At 36.4% G+C, this 12,210-nt stretch overlaps 1 protein-coding gene across 18 annotated transcripts in view; it reads left to right on the top strand.

The window, feature by feature from the left end:
• WAPL (WAPL cohesin release factor) overlaps positions 1 to 12,210 on the top strand; it is a 77,358-nt gene that overhangs the window by 42,207 nt on the left and 22,941 nt on the right. The window lies entirely within an intron of this gene.

The raw sequence follows: 12,210 nt of genomic DNA, 5'->3' as shown, positions 1-12,210 counted from the left end.
TGTTTTTCCCCATGGAAACTTTTGAGTAGTCCTAGTATTTCATATTTATTCCAAAGCAAGCATATCTCTTTTCCTTTTATATAGGTAGCATTTAACTTAAACATTAAACCAGGTACTTAAATCATTGATCTACATTCTGTAAAGATGTAGGGAAATGTAAGTTATTTTCTCTATGTGATCTAATTCTGGTGTTTTTTTTCCCTTTAATATTTTATTCTGGGAGGATTTTAATAAGGCATAAAAGTACCATTAATCTTTTTGTTTTCTTTAGTTCAAGTTCCTTTAAAATTGGAAAATTCAAAATATTTCACTATGGCTTATTTCCCAGAAAATGAAGTTCAAATTGAGAAAATGTAGCCATGAGTTAATCAAAAGCATGGGATTTCTGACATACATTTGACACTTAAACATACACAGAGAGAGAGAATGTGTGTTTTAGGGTGTTTATAGTTTGGAATTTGGTTTTCTAATTTGTAATACATTTTATTTAGAGTCCATTGGGCTTCTGACATCTAGAAGACTTTGCTGAACTTATTGATATTCCTATGACTTCATACTAATGATGACCATAAGTTACCATCAGATGTATAATATTGGGAGTGTTTTGAGGATGGTGACCATAAATTTTTTTTTTCCCTAGCATTAAGTTCCTAGTGTCTGGGCTACAGGAAGTGTTCATATATGTTTATTTCTAGGATTTTGGAAGTATCTTTCTGCAAAGAACGTGTGTAGTGTAGTGAAGTGAAGTGAAAGTTGCTTAGTCGTGCCTGACTCTTTGTGACCCTATGTACTATACAGTCCAAATTCTCCAGGCCGGAACACTGGAGTGGGTAGCCTATCCCTTCTTCAGGGGATCTTCCCAACCCAGGGATCGAACCCAGGTCTCCTGCATTGCATGTGGTTTCTTTACCAGCTGAGCCACCAGGGAAGCCCAAGAATACTGGAGTGGGTAGCCTATCCCTTCTCCAGGGGATCTTCCCGACCCAGGAATCGAACTGGGGTCTCCTGAATTGCAGACGGATTCTTTACCAACTGAGCTATCGGGGAAGCCAAAGAATGTGTATAGTACTAAATATTTGCTTTTTTATATTTGACAATTGTTCAGCATCAGATTTGGGGAAATTTTAGCCAATATTCTTCTAATAGTTTTTGGCGCTTTCCCCTGCTCTGGGGACTGGTCTTACTTTGAATCAGCCTAAAATCAGCAGAGATAGCCTGTAGTCTAACAGAATCAGGCTTATTGAGTTATTATGGTAAAGGATACTGCACAGCAGAGACACTCACGGGGGATCTCACCAAAGAAAGTTTTTATAGGATTTTGGGGGAACTGGGGAGTTAAGGTGAAATTTAAATGAAATAGTATTTGAGCAGTTCAGGGCAAAGTGGTGCTATCTGTGAAGGGAGTTAATTTTTCCCTTCTCATTTATTTGTTGGGCTTGGTGAAACTTTTCCCAGTGTGTGCTGCCTTCTGTCCATCTTTTTAAAATTTTTCCGTCTTGGTTTCATTTGGTTAGATAGTTTAGTTTTCTGTTGACCATTTTCAGGTTCTTCAACAGTGTCTGTGTGTGTTAGTCGCTAAGTTGTGTCCGACTCTTTGTGAATCCGTGGACTGTAGCCCACCAGGCTCCTCTGTCCATGGAATTCTCCAGGCAAGAATACTGGAGTGGGTTGCCATGCCCTTCTCCAGGGGATGCTCCCAACCCAGGGGTTGAACCCAGGTCTCCCTCATTACAGGCAGATTCTTTACCGTTTGAGCTACCTGCTGCCTAGTCAGCTATTAATCCCAATTATTAGTAATTTTCTTTGCTGAAAGTTTAGTTTGGGTCTATTTTATATCTTCCTTTTCTACTTAACATAATTGTTTCCCTTACCTTTTTACCTATGTGGATATGGTTACGGTTATTTTCAATATCTTTTGTCACCTAATTCTGTCATCTGTATTGTTTTTAGATCTGTTTTTATAGTGTACAGAGGTGAATTTGGTAGAACCAGGTTGAAAAATAACCAGGAGGAAATTGTGGTAAGAAAAAGTATAGATGTGTTAGTCACTCAGTTGTGTCTGACTCTTTGTGATCCCATGGACTGTACCCTCCAGGCTCCTCTGTCCATGGGATGTTCTAGGCAAGAATACTGGAGTGTGGGTAGCCATTCCCTTCTCCAGGGATCTTCCCAACCCAGGGATCAAACCAAGTCTCCTGCATTGCAGGCAGATTCTTTACTGTTTGAGCCACCAGGGAAGCCCTAAGATGAGATAAGTTGAAGCCAGAATTCAAGCCCTTTGGACTTTACGGATTTCCTGGGGACCTACCACAAATACCACTGTGAGCTTCTTAGACGCCAGGGCAAAGAAGATTGTCAGTGGCCCATTGGCTTTTTAGGGAAAAATCATTAAAAATAGAAGACTGTTACTAACTTTGGGCAAGGTATAGGTTATGTTCTCATCTTTGTCTGTGCTTCAACTGAGAAGTACTGCTGTTGAACTTTCATTTGTTATGATGGACTGTTTAACATTTTATTTAAGAACATAAATAAAGGATAACTTTATTCCTTCGCATTTTGTAGCAGTTGCCTATATTAAAGTTGAATTATTCTTTTTATTACTCTTTGATTTCTTTCTTTTACTCTTATCTGAATTTGATTTAGTTGTTTCATGGACATTAAAATATTAACTGATAGAATGATGATTTATATCTTTTCTATTTTACAAGTTTTCTGAGGGAATTTTTTAAAAAATTTAGTATTTGGAAATAGTTTTTAAAATAGTTTATATTTGGAAATTATTTTAAAATTACAGAAGAGTCACAAAAATAATGCAGTACAATGACCATTCCTTACCCTGATTGTCTTAATATTCGCTTTTTCATTTGTTCTGGATATTGAAGGGTGAGTTTGTGTATGTGCATGTGCATCATTAGCCCTTTGCTCCTGAATGCCGTGTGTATTTTCTAGTTAATGTCCGCATCATCTCTGGTCAGTTTACATTGTCCCAGTCTTTTTGCCTGATCTGCTGCGCCAGTTTTGCCAGTGAGCATTTTGTTTAGCTGTGTCTTTAGTCTCTTTTAACTAGGAACATTTCTATAGTCTGTTTTTTACGACACTGACATTCCCCCGATCCTCCCTTTAAAAAACAGCTTCTCATTTTGGTCTAATCTGAAGTTTGCTCATGATTAGATTCAGGTTATTCATTCTAGGCTGAAATACTGTGTAAGTGATGATGTATTCTGTTCAGTGTGCCACCTCTGGATGGATGTTAATTATAATCACCCAGTTAAAGGGGTAGGCCCTTATATAATTGCTGTATAATTATTTTCTTCCTCTTGTAACTAAAATGCAGTCTTTAAAGAGACTGTTCAACTACTTTGTTCTTCCTACTCTTCGACTTAATATGCATGCTGATATTTCTGATACTTTCTGATTCAGTGTTTAACTGTGTTGCTTGCAAAGTAATCATTTAGTCAGTTCTCAGCACTGCTGTAAGCATCAACCCACCCCTTTCCCCATTTGTTTTATTTACTTATTCATTTGGTTCTTTTATTTCTGTCATTTTGGACTCATGAATCACTACCTTTTTATAAAAAAAATGGCTTATAATTCATTATTTGTTTTATAAGTACATTTGTCCTGATGTGGTGAGTGTGGCTCTTCTGTCACTGTGACATACCCCATCATTCTGTGGGCTCTTTCTTACTTTCTGGCATAACACAGTGTTCGAGATTCATCTCATATGTGCTCTGCTCCAGCCCTGAATTCTCTGAGGAGTTCTGTTCCCTTTAGTGAGGAGCAGAGACCAAGATTGGGACAGTAGACATGGTCTTCACTTCTTGGCCCTTTTTGGAGATGGAGGTAGGAAATATGCAGCTAAACACATACAGATTCCAGCATAAGTATGCACATGCATACAGGTTTCCTGCACATATCTGTTCTAGAAATCATGAGTTCACACTGACTTTAATATTAGCCCGTCCCTACAGGGTTCTCTCTCTGGCTTTCTGTCTTTACTCCCAACAGTATCAACACTTTTACTCAAACCTGTAATAGGTCTAAAATAGTTACAGAGTTGCTTTGTCCATTCCACTGCAATAAATAACTCTACTAATGTGTTTAGGATTTATTTGTAATCCTGCACTTGTCCTACCCTACATTCCCTGTCTTGGGGTGTAAAGATAAATACTGTGCTCATAAGTTACTGAGATTAGCTCTGTCTGCCCGTCTCTTTGTCTCTCTGTCTTCCCTTCATTGTATTTGCTGTTCATTGAATGGTGAGTAGGTTTGTTTGTTCTGGTTTGCTTTCACTTTGAGGTTTTTTTCTCCCTTTTATTTGTATTTATTTATTTGACTGACTATGCACAACATTAACATGCCTCCAAAAGTCAGTACTGTACAGAAAGGTAAATTCAGTGAAGGGTCACTTTGTTGAGCAGTGTTCTATCCTATCACCCACCCCTGGTCAGGAACTGTTAATTGTTCTCTGCTTTATCCTGTCTCTATTTCTTTGTATAAAAACAAGCATAAATTGTCTTATTTCTCCCCTTTCTTATATAGTAAAAGGTAGCATCTGTATGTGTACTTTTGCACTTAGCTTTCTTTTAAAATTTTTGTTTAGTAGTAATTCTTAGAAATCGCACCATGTAAGTTCATAGAGCTCGTCCTCAGAGTATATATATTAACAGGTTTTTTAAAAGAATAGTCGACTTTAGATTGTGTTTTTTCCTTGCTCTATTCTTGCAGATGTTTATATCCTTCAGATTGTTTCTTTTTAAAATTATATGTGTGTAGGATACATATACACAAGTCTGGTGTTGGCAAAATTTTATGTATTTATCAGATTCCTATCATTATTCCTAACTAATTTCAGTAGCATTTGACTCAGCTAATGTAAAAGAAATCTCAAATTAGTTTTCAGTAGCTAGCTTCTTTTTCTTTGGCTTCTCGGTCTTTGGCTGTTTATCTCTGGACTGTTTTCAAATTGCTATATTGTCAGGGACCCATCTTCCTCTGTTGTGGTATTCTACCATCTCTAGAGAGTACTGAAGAATACGAATAGTGAGGATGGGAAGGGGAGGCAGGCAGCATCCCTAGAAGGCCAGGATCCAGAAGGTGTCCTGCGCTCCTGTTCATGTGTCATTGACTAGAACCTGGTCATAATGCCACACATGTAGCAAGGGATGTTGGAAAATCAGGGCAAGCATGTGTCCAGCTAAATGAAGGGGAGATTGAATATTCTCTATCTAGCTGTATTTCAAGATATTTTCAGCTTCTCTTTTTGTGTTTCTAAATTGGATAAGTCATCTCCCTAATACAGTTGGTTCATTCTATATTTAATGATAGTTTTACTTGTAAAGCTGATGCTTATTTCAGCTGATTTTTCTTTTTTTTAAATCCTGGCTCATCCTAGTATCTTTTTATTTTAATAATTGTTGAGCTGTAGGCTTAATAGTAGTTTTCAGAGTGTCAGGTATTTTATTTTATGCTTTGTTATTTGGACTTTTTAGAGCTTATGCTCAGGTTATGCTGTTTCAGGGTGATAATCTGATGTGCAAGTACCTGTTTTATAAAGTTTTACTAAAATTTTTAGAGCTTATGCTCAAATTATGATATTTTAAGATGATATTTTGATGTGGCAATATCTGTTATAAAATTTTACAAAATTGTTACAGATACTTTTGAAGTTAAAACAACTGAGTAGCAGATAAATTGTTCTTGTGGATAGGAGTTGAAAATTTATTCATAAAAATAACTGTCTCTTGAAAGGTTTATCTGTAGGGTTTAATTGAATCAGGAAAAATTTTCAGCTCTACTCATCCCATGTACGTGTGGATTATACCTTGGCTTAGTGCACTATCTTAACACTTCTGAATGTCTAGTTCTTAGCAGTAGAGACATTCTTGGTTTTAGTTTAGGGATGGGTGCAGTTTTTCCTCAAATTATGCCCTGAATATCTAAACAAATTAGGAAATTTTACTTTAAGGCTGTTTTGATCATAGTTTAAGACAATCTGAGATTATATCATTATGCTTAAAAGAACGTTCTAAAGAGCCAAAAGGTACCTTAATCTTTGTGAAACTTTCTTCCTCAAATACTCTCTGCCTCTACTGCCCATCTTAAACAAAAAGAAACCTGAAGAATTAATAAAAAGTCAAATCCAGATGCATGTTCTCCCTTTGGATTGTCACTAAAGTGTGACGCATGCACCGGTGTGCTCTGCGGCACTTTGCTTTTTCAGAAATCATTCAGTCGTAGCGCGTGCTGATAGAATTACTCGTGAGAGTGCAGTTGTGTTATATCCTTGTGTGGGTAAGGCTGGATGAATTCAAATCAGCTTACTGTACTTGTCCTCATTTAGTACACAATACTCTTTAAAACTCAGAAATAAATTTGGTACTGCTAAAAAGTTCACATGGCTTAAAAGCAGTTATTTCAGTTTTTTCCCCCTTTGAGAGCCAGCTCAATAAAGAATACCATAATATTGTTATTTCTTCTTAGCTTTTCATGAAAGAACTCTTCTTACCTCTAATTGTGATTCAACAAGCCAATCTGTTAACCATAGCCTTGCATTATAATTGTAAAAACCAATTTTTGTCCATTGTTTTTGTAGAAATTGAATTCTCTCTCATAGATAAATGGGCCATGTGTCTGTCACTGGCATATTTTTTCCTTAGCTGTAACACAGTGTTACATTTGAGGTTCTTCTTATTTGTCATGCCCCTGGAGAATTGAAACAAAGGAATAGTATGTTAGTATGTTTACGATTACTAGGATTGAAATATGCTAAAATGATTCCCAATCTTTAGGATAGTCTGAAGAGCTTTTTACTTTTTTTTTTGGTTCTTAAGTATTCTTTGGGGTAGATTTCAGAAGAAATGGAATCCACAAATAACTTTAACACTGATACATCTAGTTTTCAAACCAGAAAAAAAATAAAGAAGATTTAAGCAAGCCTGGTAGTGCAGTCAAAGGACTCAGTTACAATTCAGCTAGGTTGCTAAATTGTAAGAGAGGTTTTTGTTTTCCACGGAAAGTCTATTGCTGTCTGGTATTTTTGTAGATACTGTGCGCGGTACAGTATGTGACATGCACAGAGGTGCATGTGAAGTTGTTAGACTATTTGGAGTGATGTGAAGAGCTCAGAGTCAGTGTTGGTCTGTGTGTATTAACCACATGCATTTAAAAAAATTTTTTTTAAATAGTAGGGTGTATCCTTAAATCCTCCTGCTCCCTATAATAAACCCTATATTAACTTTGTAAAACTTTGAAATAATTAACAGTAGGGAACAACAGTTCTCATTGGATTCACTCAAATTTTTAGATTAGTCTTTAGCATTAAAATGGCAAAACCTTGTCAAAACTTTTCAAATAATAGTGTTTACTAAGCCACCTTATTGAACAGATTAAACAAAATGTTCATGAGTGTATCTTTTGAATATAACTTGTGTATTTATTCTGTATACTATTAAGCTTCAAATGCTTTTCAAAGTTCTTTTTTTTTAATTGTGATAAAAACTACAACATGAGGTCTACCTCATAGGAAATTGTTAAGTGTATAGTATTGTTAACTGTAAGTACAATATTGTACCATGGTTTTCTAGTAGAATTGCCTGACTGAAACTTTATACCCATTGAATAGCAACTCCCCATTTTGGCCTCTGCCCAGCCCCTGGCAACCACCATTTCTATTTTTATGAGTTTGACTAGAATTCTTGTAAGTGGAATCATGCAGTATTAAGTCTTTCTGTGACTGGCTTATTTCCTTTAGGGTAACATCCTGAAGGTTCATATTATAGCATATGATAAGATTTTTTTTTAATGGCTGAATAATATTCTGTTGTATGGATATGTAACATTTTCTTTATTCTCTGTTGATGGATAGTTAGGTTATTTCTACCTTTTGGCCATTTTGAAAAATACTGCATTGAACATGGAAGTACAAATATTTCTTCGAGATCCTGTTCTTTATTCTTTTGAATAAATACTTCAAAGTGGGATTGCGGGATCATATTTGTTGTTCAGTCGCTCGGTTGTGTCCAGCTCTTTGTGACCCCATGGCCTGCAGCATGCCAGGCCTCCCCTGTCTTCCACCATCTCCCAGAGTTGGCTCATATTCATGTCCATTGAGTCGGTGATGCCATCCAGCCATCTCATCCACTGTCCCTTTCTCCTCTTGCCCTCAGTCTTTCCCAGAATAAGGTTCCTTTCTAATGAGTCAGCTCTGCGCATCAGGTGGCCAAAGTATTGGCGCTTCAGCCTTAGCATCAGTCCTTTTAATGACTATTCACGGTTGAGTTCCTTTAGGCTCGACTGTTTTGATCTCCTTGCTGTCCAAGGGACTCACCAGAGTCTTCTCTAGCACCACAATTAGACAGGATCGATTCTTCGGTGCTCAGAGTTCTTCTGTTCAAGTCTGTGGCCTGTTTTTCTTTTTCTTTTTTTTTTTTTTTTGCTGTTGACTTATAGGAGTTCCCTATATATTTTGGATAGTAATCTCTTATCAGACAAACGGCTTGAAGATTTTTCTTCTATTCTGTAGGTTGCATGTTTCACTCTTGACTGTTCTCTTTGCTGTGCGGCGGCTTTTCATGATGCAGTCCTAGCTGTCTATGCTTGCTTCTGTTCCTTGTGCTTCGTGGCAAGAAGTCATTGCTATAACCACCGTTACGTATCCCCCCACACACCCATGTTTTCTGGGAGTTTTAGCTTCAGGTCTTACTTTTAAGTTTTAAAAACATTTTTGTGTATGGTGTAAGGTGAAGGTCAAGTTTCATTCTTTTGGATGTGGATATCTAGTTTTCCCAGCACCATTTGTTGGAGAGACTGTCCCCAGTGGTGAAGATAATTTGACCATATATATGTGGATTTATTCCTGAGTGTTATATTTTGTACACTTGATCTATATGTTTGTCTTTGCATCAGTACCCTACTCTTTTGATTACTGTAGCTTTGTAATGTTTTGAAATCAGCAAATGTGGGGCCTCTGGGCTTTTTGTTATTTCTCAAGATTGTTTGGCTATTCTGGGTCTTTAGAGATTCCATATAAGCTTTAAGTTTGGTCTGTTTCTATAGAAATTACCGCTAGGATTTTGACAGGAATTCCATTGAAGTTGTAGATCACTTTGAGTAGTATGGCCATTTTAACTACTCAGTCATCTAATCCATGAACAAAGGGTGTTTTTCCATTTCTTTGTGTCTTTTAATTTCAGCGTTTCATAGTCCTCGGTGCACACAGATCTTTTGCCTCTTTGGTTAAATTTATTCCTGAGCATTGTATTCTTTTTGATGTTGTTGTGGATGGAATTTCTTTCTGTCTCCTCTTCAGATGTCCTCTGTTGGTGTGTGTAAGTGCATATGAGCCCTGTGTCATGTTGCTGTTCCGTCACCAGTTGTGTCTGACTCCATGGACTGCAGCATGCCAGCCTCTTCTCTTTGTCCTCCAAGAGTTTGCTCAAATACAACTTTATTGAATACATTTTTATTTGTTCTAATGGGGTTTTTTTTTTTTTTTTTGGTGAAATCTTTATGGTTTTCTGTATACAAGATTATGTCATTTGTGAACAGAGAAAAAGTTTTTTTATTTGGATGCCTTTTATTTCTTTTTCTTGCCAAATTACTTTTGTTATATGTTCAGTATTGTGTTTAATCAGTGAGAGTGGACATCCTTACCTTGTAACTGATCTCAGAGGAAAAGCTTTCACTTTTTTCACTGTTGAGTATGATGTTAGCTGTGGGCCTTTTAAAATATGACCTCTGTTGAGATAATTTCCTTCAGTTTCTGTTGTTGAGTATTTTTCATTAAAGAGAGTTGGATTTTGCTTAGTGGTTTTTCTGCACCAGTTGAGATGATTATGTGATATTTGTCCTTTACCATAAAGGTGGTGTATCACATTGATTAGTTTTCGTGTGTTGAACCAACCTTGCATCCCAGGAATAAATCCTATATATAGTTAGAATGTATGATCCTTTTAATGTGCTGTTGAATTTAGTTTTCTAGTATTTTGTTGATGATTTTTGCCTCTGTATTTATCAGGGATATTATTGAATTTTGAGATGAATTAGAACAGTATATCCCAGTCTGCTTTTTATAATAATATTTGTTATTAGAGTATGTTTATGTCAGTTATCCCTTTTATTTCAGCCCTCTGTTATGTGAGTAGATGTGTGTGTGTATATATACACTCCAGTTTTCTTATATAGATGCTGAACCCATACTTGCACATCATCACATAATAGTTATTATAATTAGTACTATCAGTGATAATACTTGTATAGTACATACTGTTTCAGGCACTCTAATATGTGTTTTACATATATTCATTTAATCCTCACAACAACCCTTTTGCAGTAGATACTGTTCAGTTCAGTTCAGTTCAGTCGCTCAGTCGTGTCCGACTCTTTGCGACCCCATGAATCGCAGCACGCCAGGCCTCCCTGTCCTTCATCAACTCCTGGAGTTCACCCAGATTCACGTACATTGAGTCAGTGATGCCATCCAGCCATCTCATCTGTCGTCCCCTTCTCCTCCTGCCTTTAATCTTTCCCAGCATCAGTCTTTTCCAATGAGTCAACTCTTCACATGAGGTGGCCAAAGTACTGGAGTTTCAGCTTTAGCATCATTCCTTCCAAAGAAATCCCAGGGCTGATCTCCTTTAGGATGGACTGGTTGGATCTCCTTGCAGTCCAAGGGACTCTCAAGAGTCTTCTCCAACACCACACTTCAAAAGCATCAATTCTTCGGCGCTCAGCCTTCTTCACAGTCCAACTCTCACATCCATACATGACCACTGGAAAAACCACAGCCTTGACTAGATACTGTTATGAATGCTATTTTATAGATGAGAAAATATTTAGTAACAAGTAGTAGTAGAACTTACTATTTATCTGGAGTTTAATCCATACCATGTGGTTGCTATCTCTCCTTTGTAACTATTAGGTGCATTGCCACTTGCAGTTAACTAGAAGGGGGTCTGTTTAATATATATCTATATTTTGCTATTAATCAAAAAGATTTTATTGGAGCATAGTTGACTCACAGCGTTGTGGTAGTTTCAGGTGTAGAGCAAAGTGAATCAGTTATGCATATGCATATTCCACTCTTTTTTCAGATTCTTCTCCCATGTAGGCCATTACAGAGTGTCGAGTAGACTTCCCGGTGCTGCGCAGTAGGCTCTTATCCGCTATTTGCTTTATGTGTAGCAGTGTGTATGTTTTATATGTGGTAGTTCCAATCTCCAGGGTCTGTTTACTTTAGAATATTGACTTCTGCTATTTTGCTACTGGTGGAACCAGATAACCTTTATATTATCCAAAATATTCTTACTTGAAATCAATGCTTTTTAAAAATAAGTGCTTCAGGTTTGAGGCATGTATTATTTTAAAAAGTCTGTTATCTTCCCGGGCTTATGGCTGCGCTTTGGGTATTTGAGGTTGCTGAAATGAGGGATCTAACAACTAGCAGGCATGTAAGTTATATAAGTATTGAGAGAAAAACAGTAAGGAATAGAGGTTTAAAAAATTGATGTTGAGTCTGCTCTATGTGGTTGTGCCTCACAAGGCCTGATCAAGTCATTGCATAAACTGCTTTAGTTTACTAATACTGCATTACTGTATGCTAATATATAAGAATACTGATGTGTTTGTATACACAGTACAAGTGAGACTTTCTGCTTTATGTAAGTTTCACAGATTCCTTTTCACATTAAGGTTTTCTAACAAAATTAGTATGTGAATTAGTTTAAACTCTATCTTTTGAAAAACCAGTTCTTCTGGGGTTTACACAGTTGTTTTTGTCATAGCATGGTTATTTTGAAGGAAATATTTATATAAAATGATAACTTTGTATGATGCTCAATTCCAATAATGTTACTTTATTGAGGCCAGTAAGGGAAGATGGTTAATTTTTTATGTAGATTTTTTGGCCAGCCTTGAAGTATGTTTCTTTTCTTGTACTCCTTTGGTTTTTATATGTAATACTGAAAATACAAAGATCATTAATTATACTCTTACAAACAAAAAATCTCTAATGAGATTATTTGAAGTTTAAAGGACATAGTTTAAAACATCAGTCTGTTTAATCAGTTTCCTTTTGAAAATGAAGATTTGTTCCTTTTAATACAGATTTAATTCTGTGGATTTGATTATGCAGGCTCATAGTTATTTATACTCAGTTTTTAAATTCAAAGTATTAAAGCTGAAAGGTCTTTTTCATAAAGTTTATAGTAT

Source organism: Ovis aries, chromosome 25, assembly GCF_016772045.2.
Source record: "Ovis aries strain OAR_USU_Benz2616 breed Rambouillet chromosome 25, ARS-UI_Ramb_v3.0, whole genome shotgun sequence".
Lineage (NCBI taxonomy): Eukaryota > Metazoa > Chordata > Mammalia > Artiodactyla > Bovidae > Ovis > Ovis aries.
Note: the sequence above shows the minus strand (reverse complement) of the source record. Positions and strands in the feature narration are given on the sequence as shown.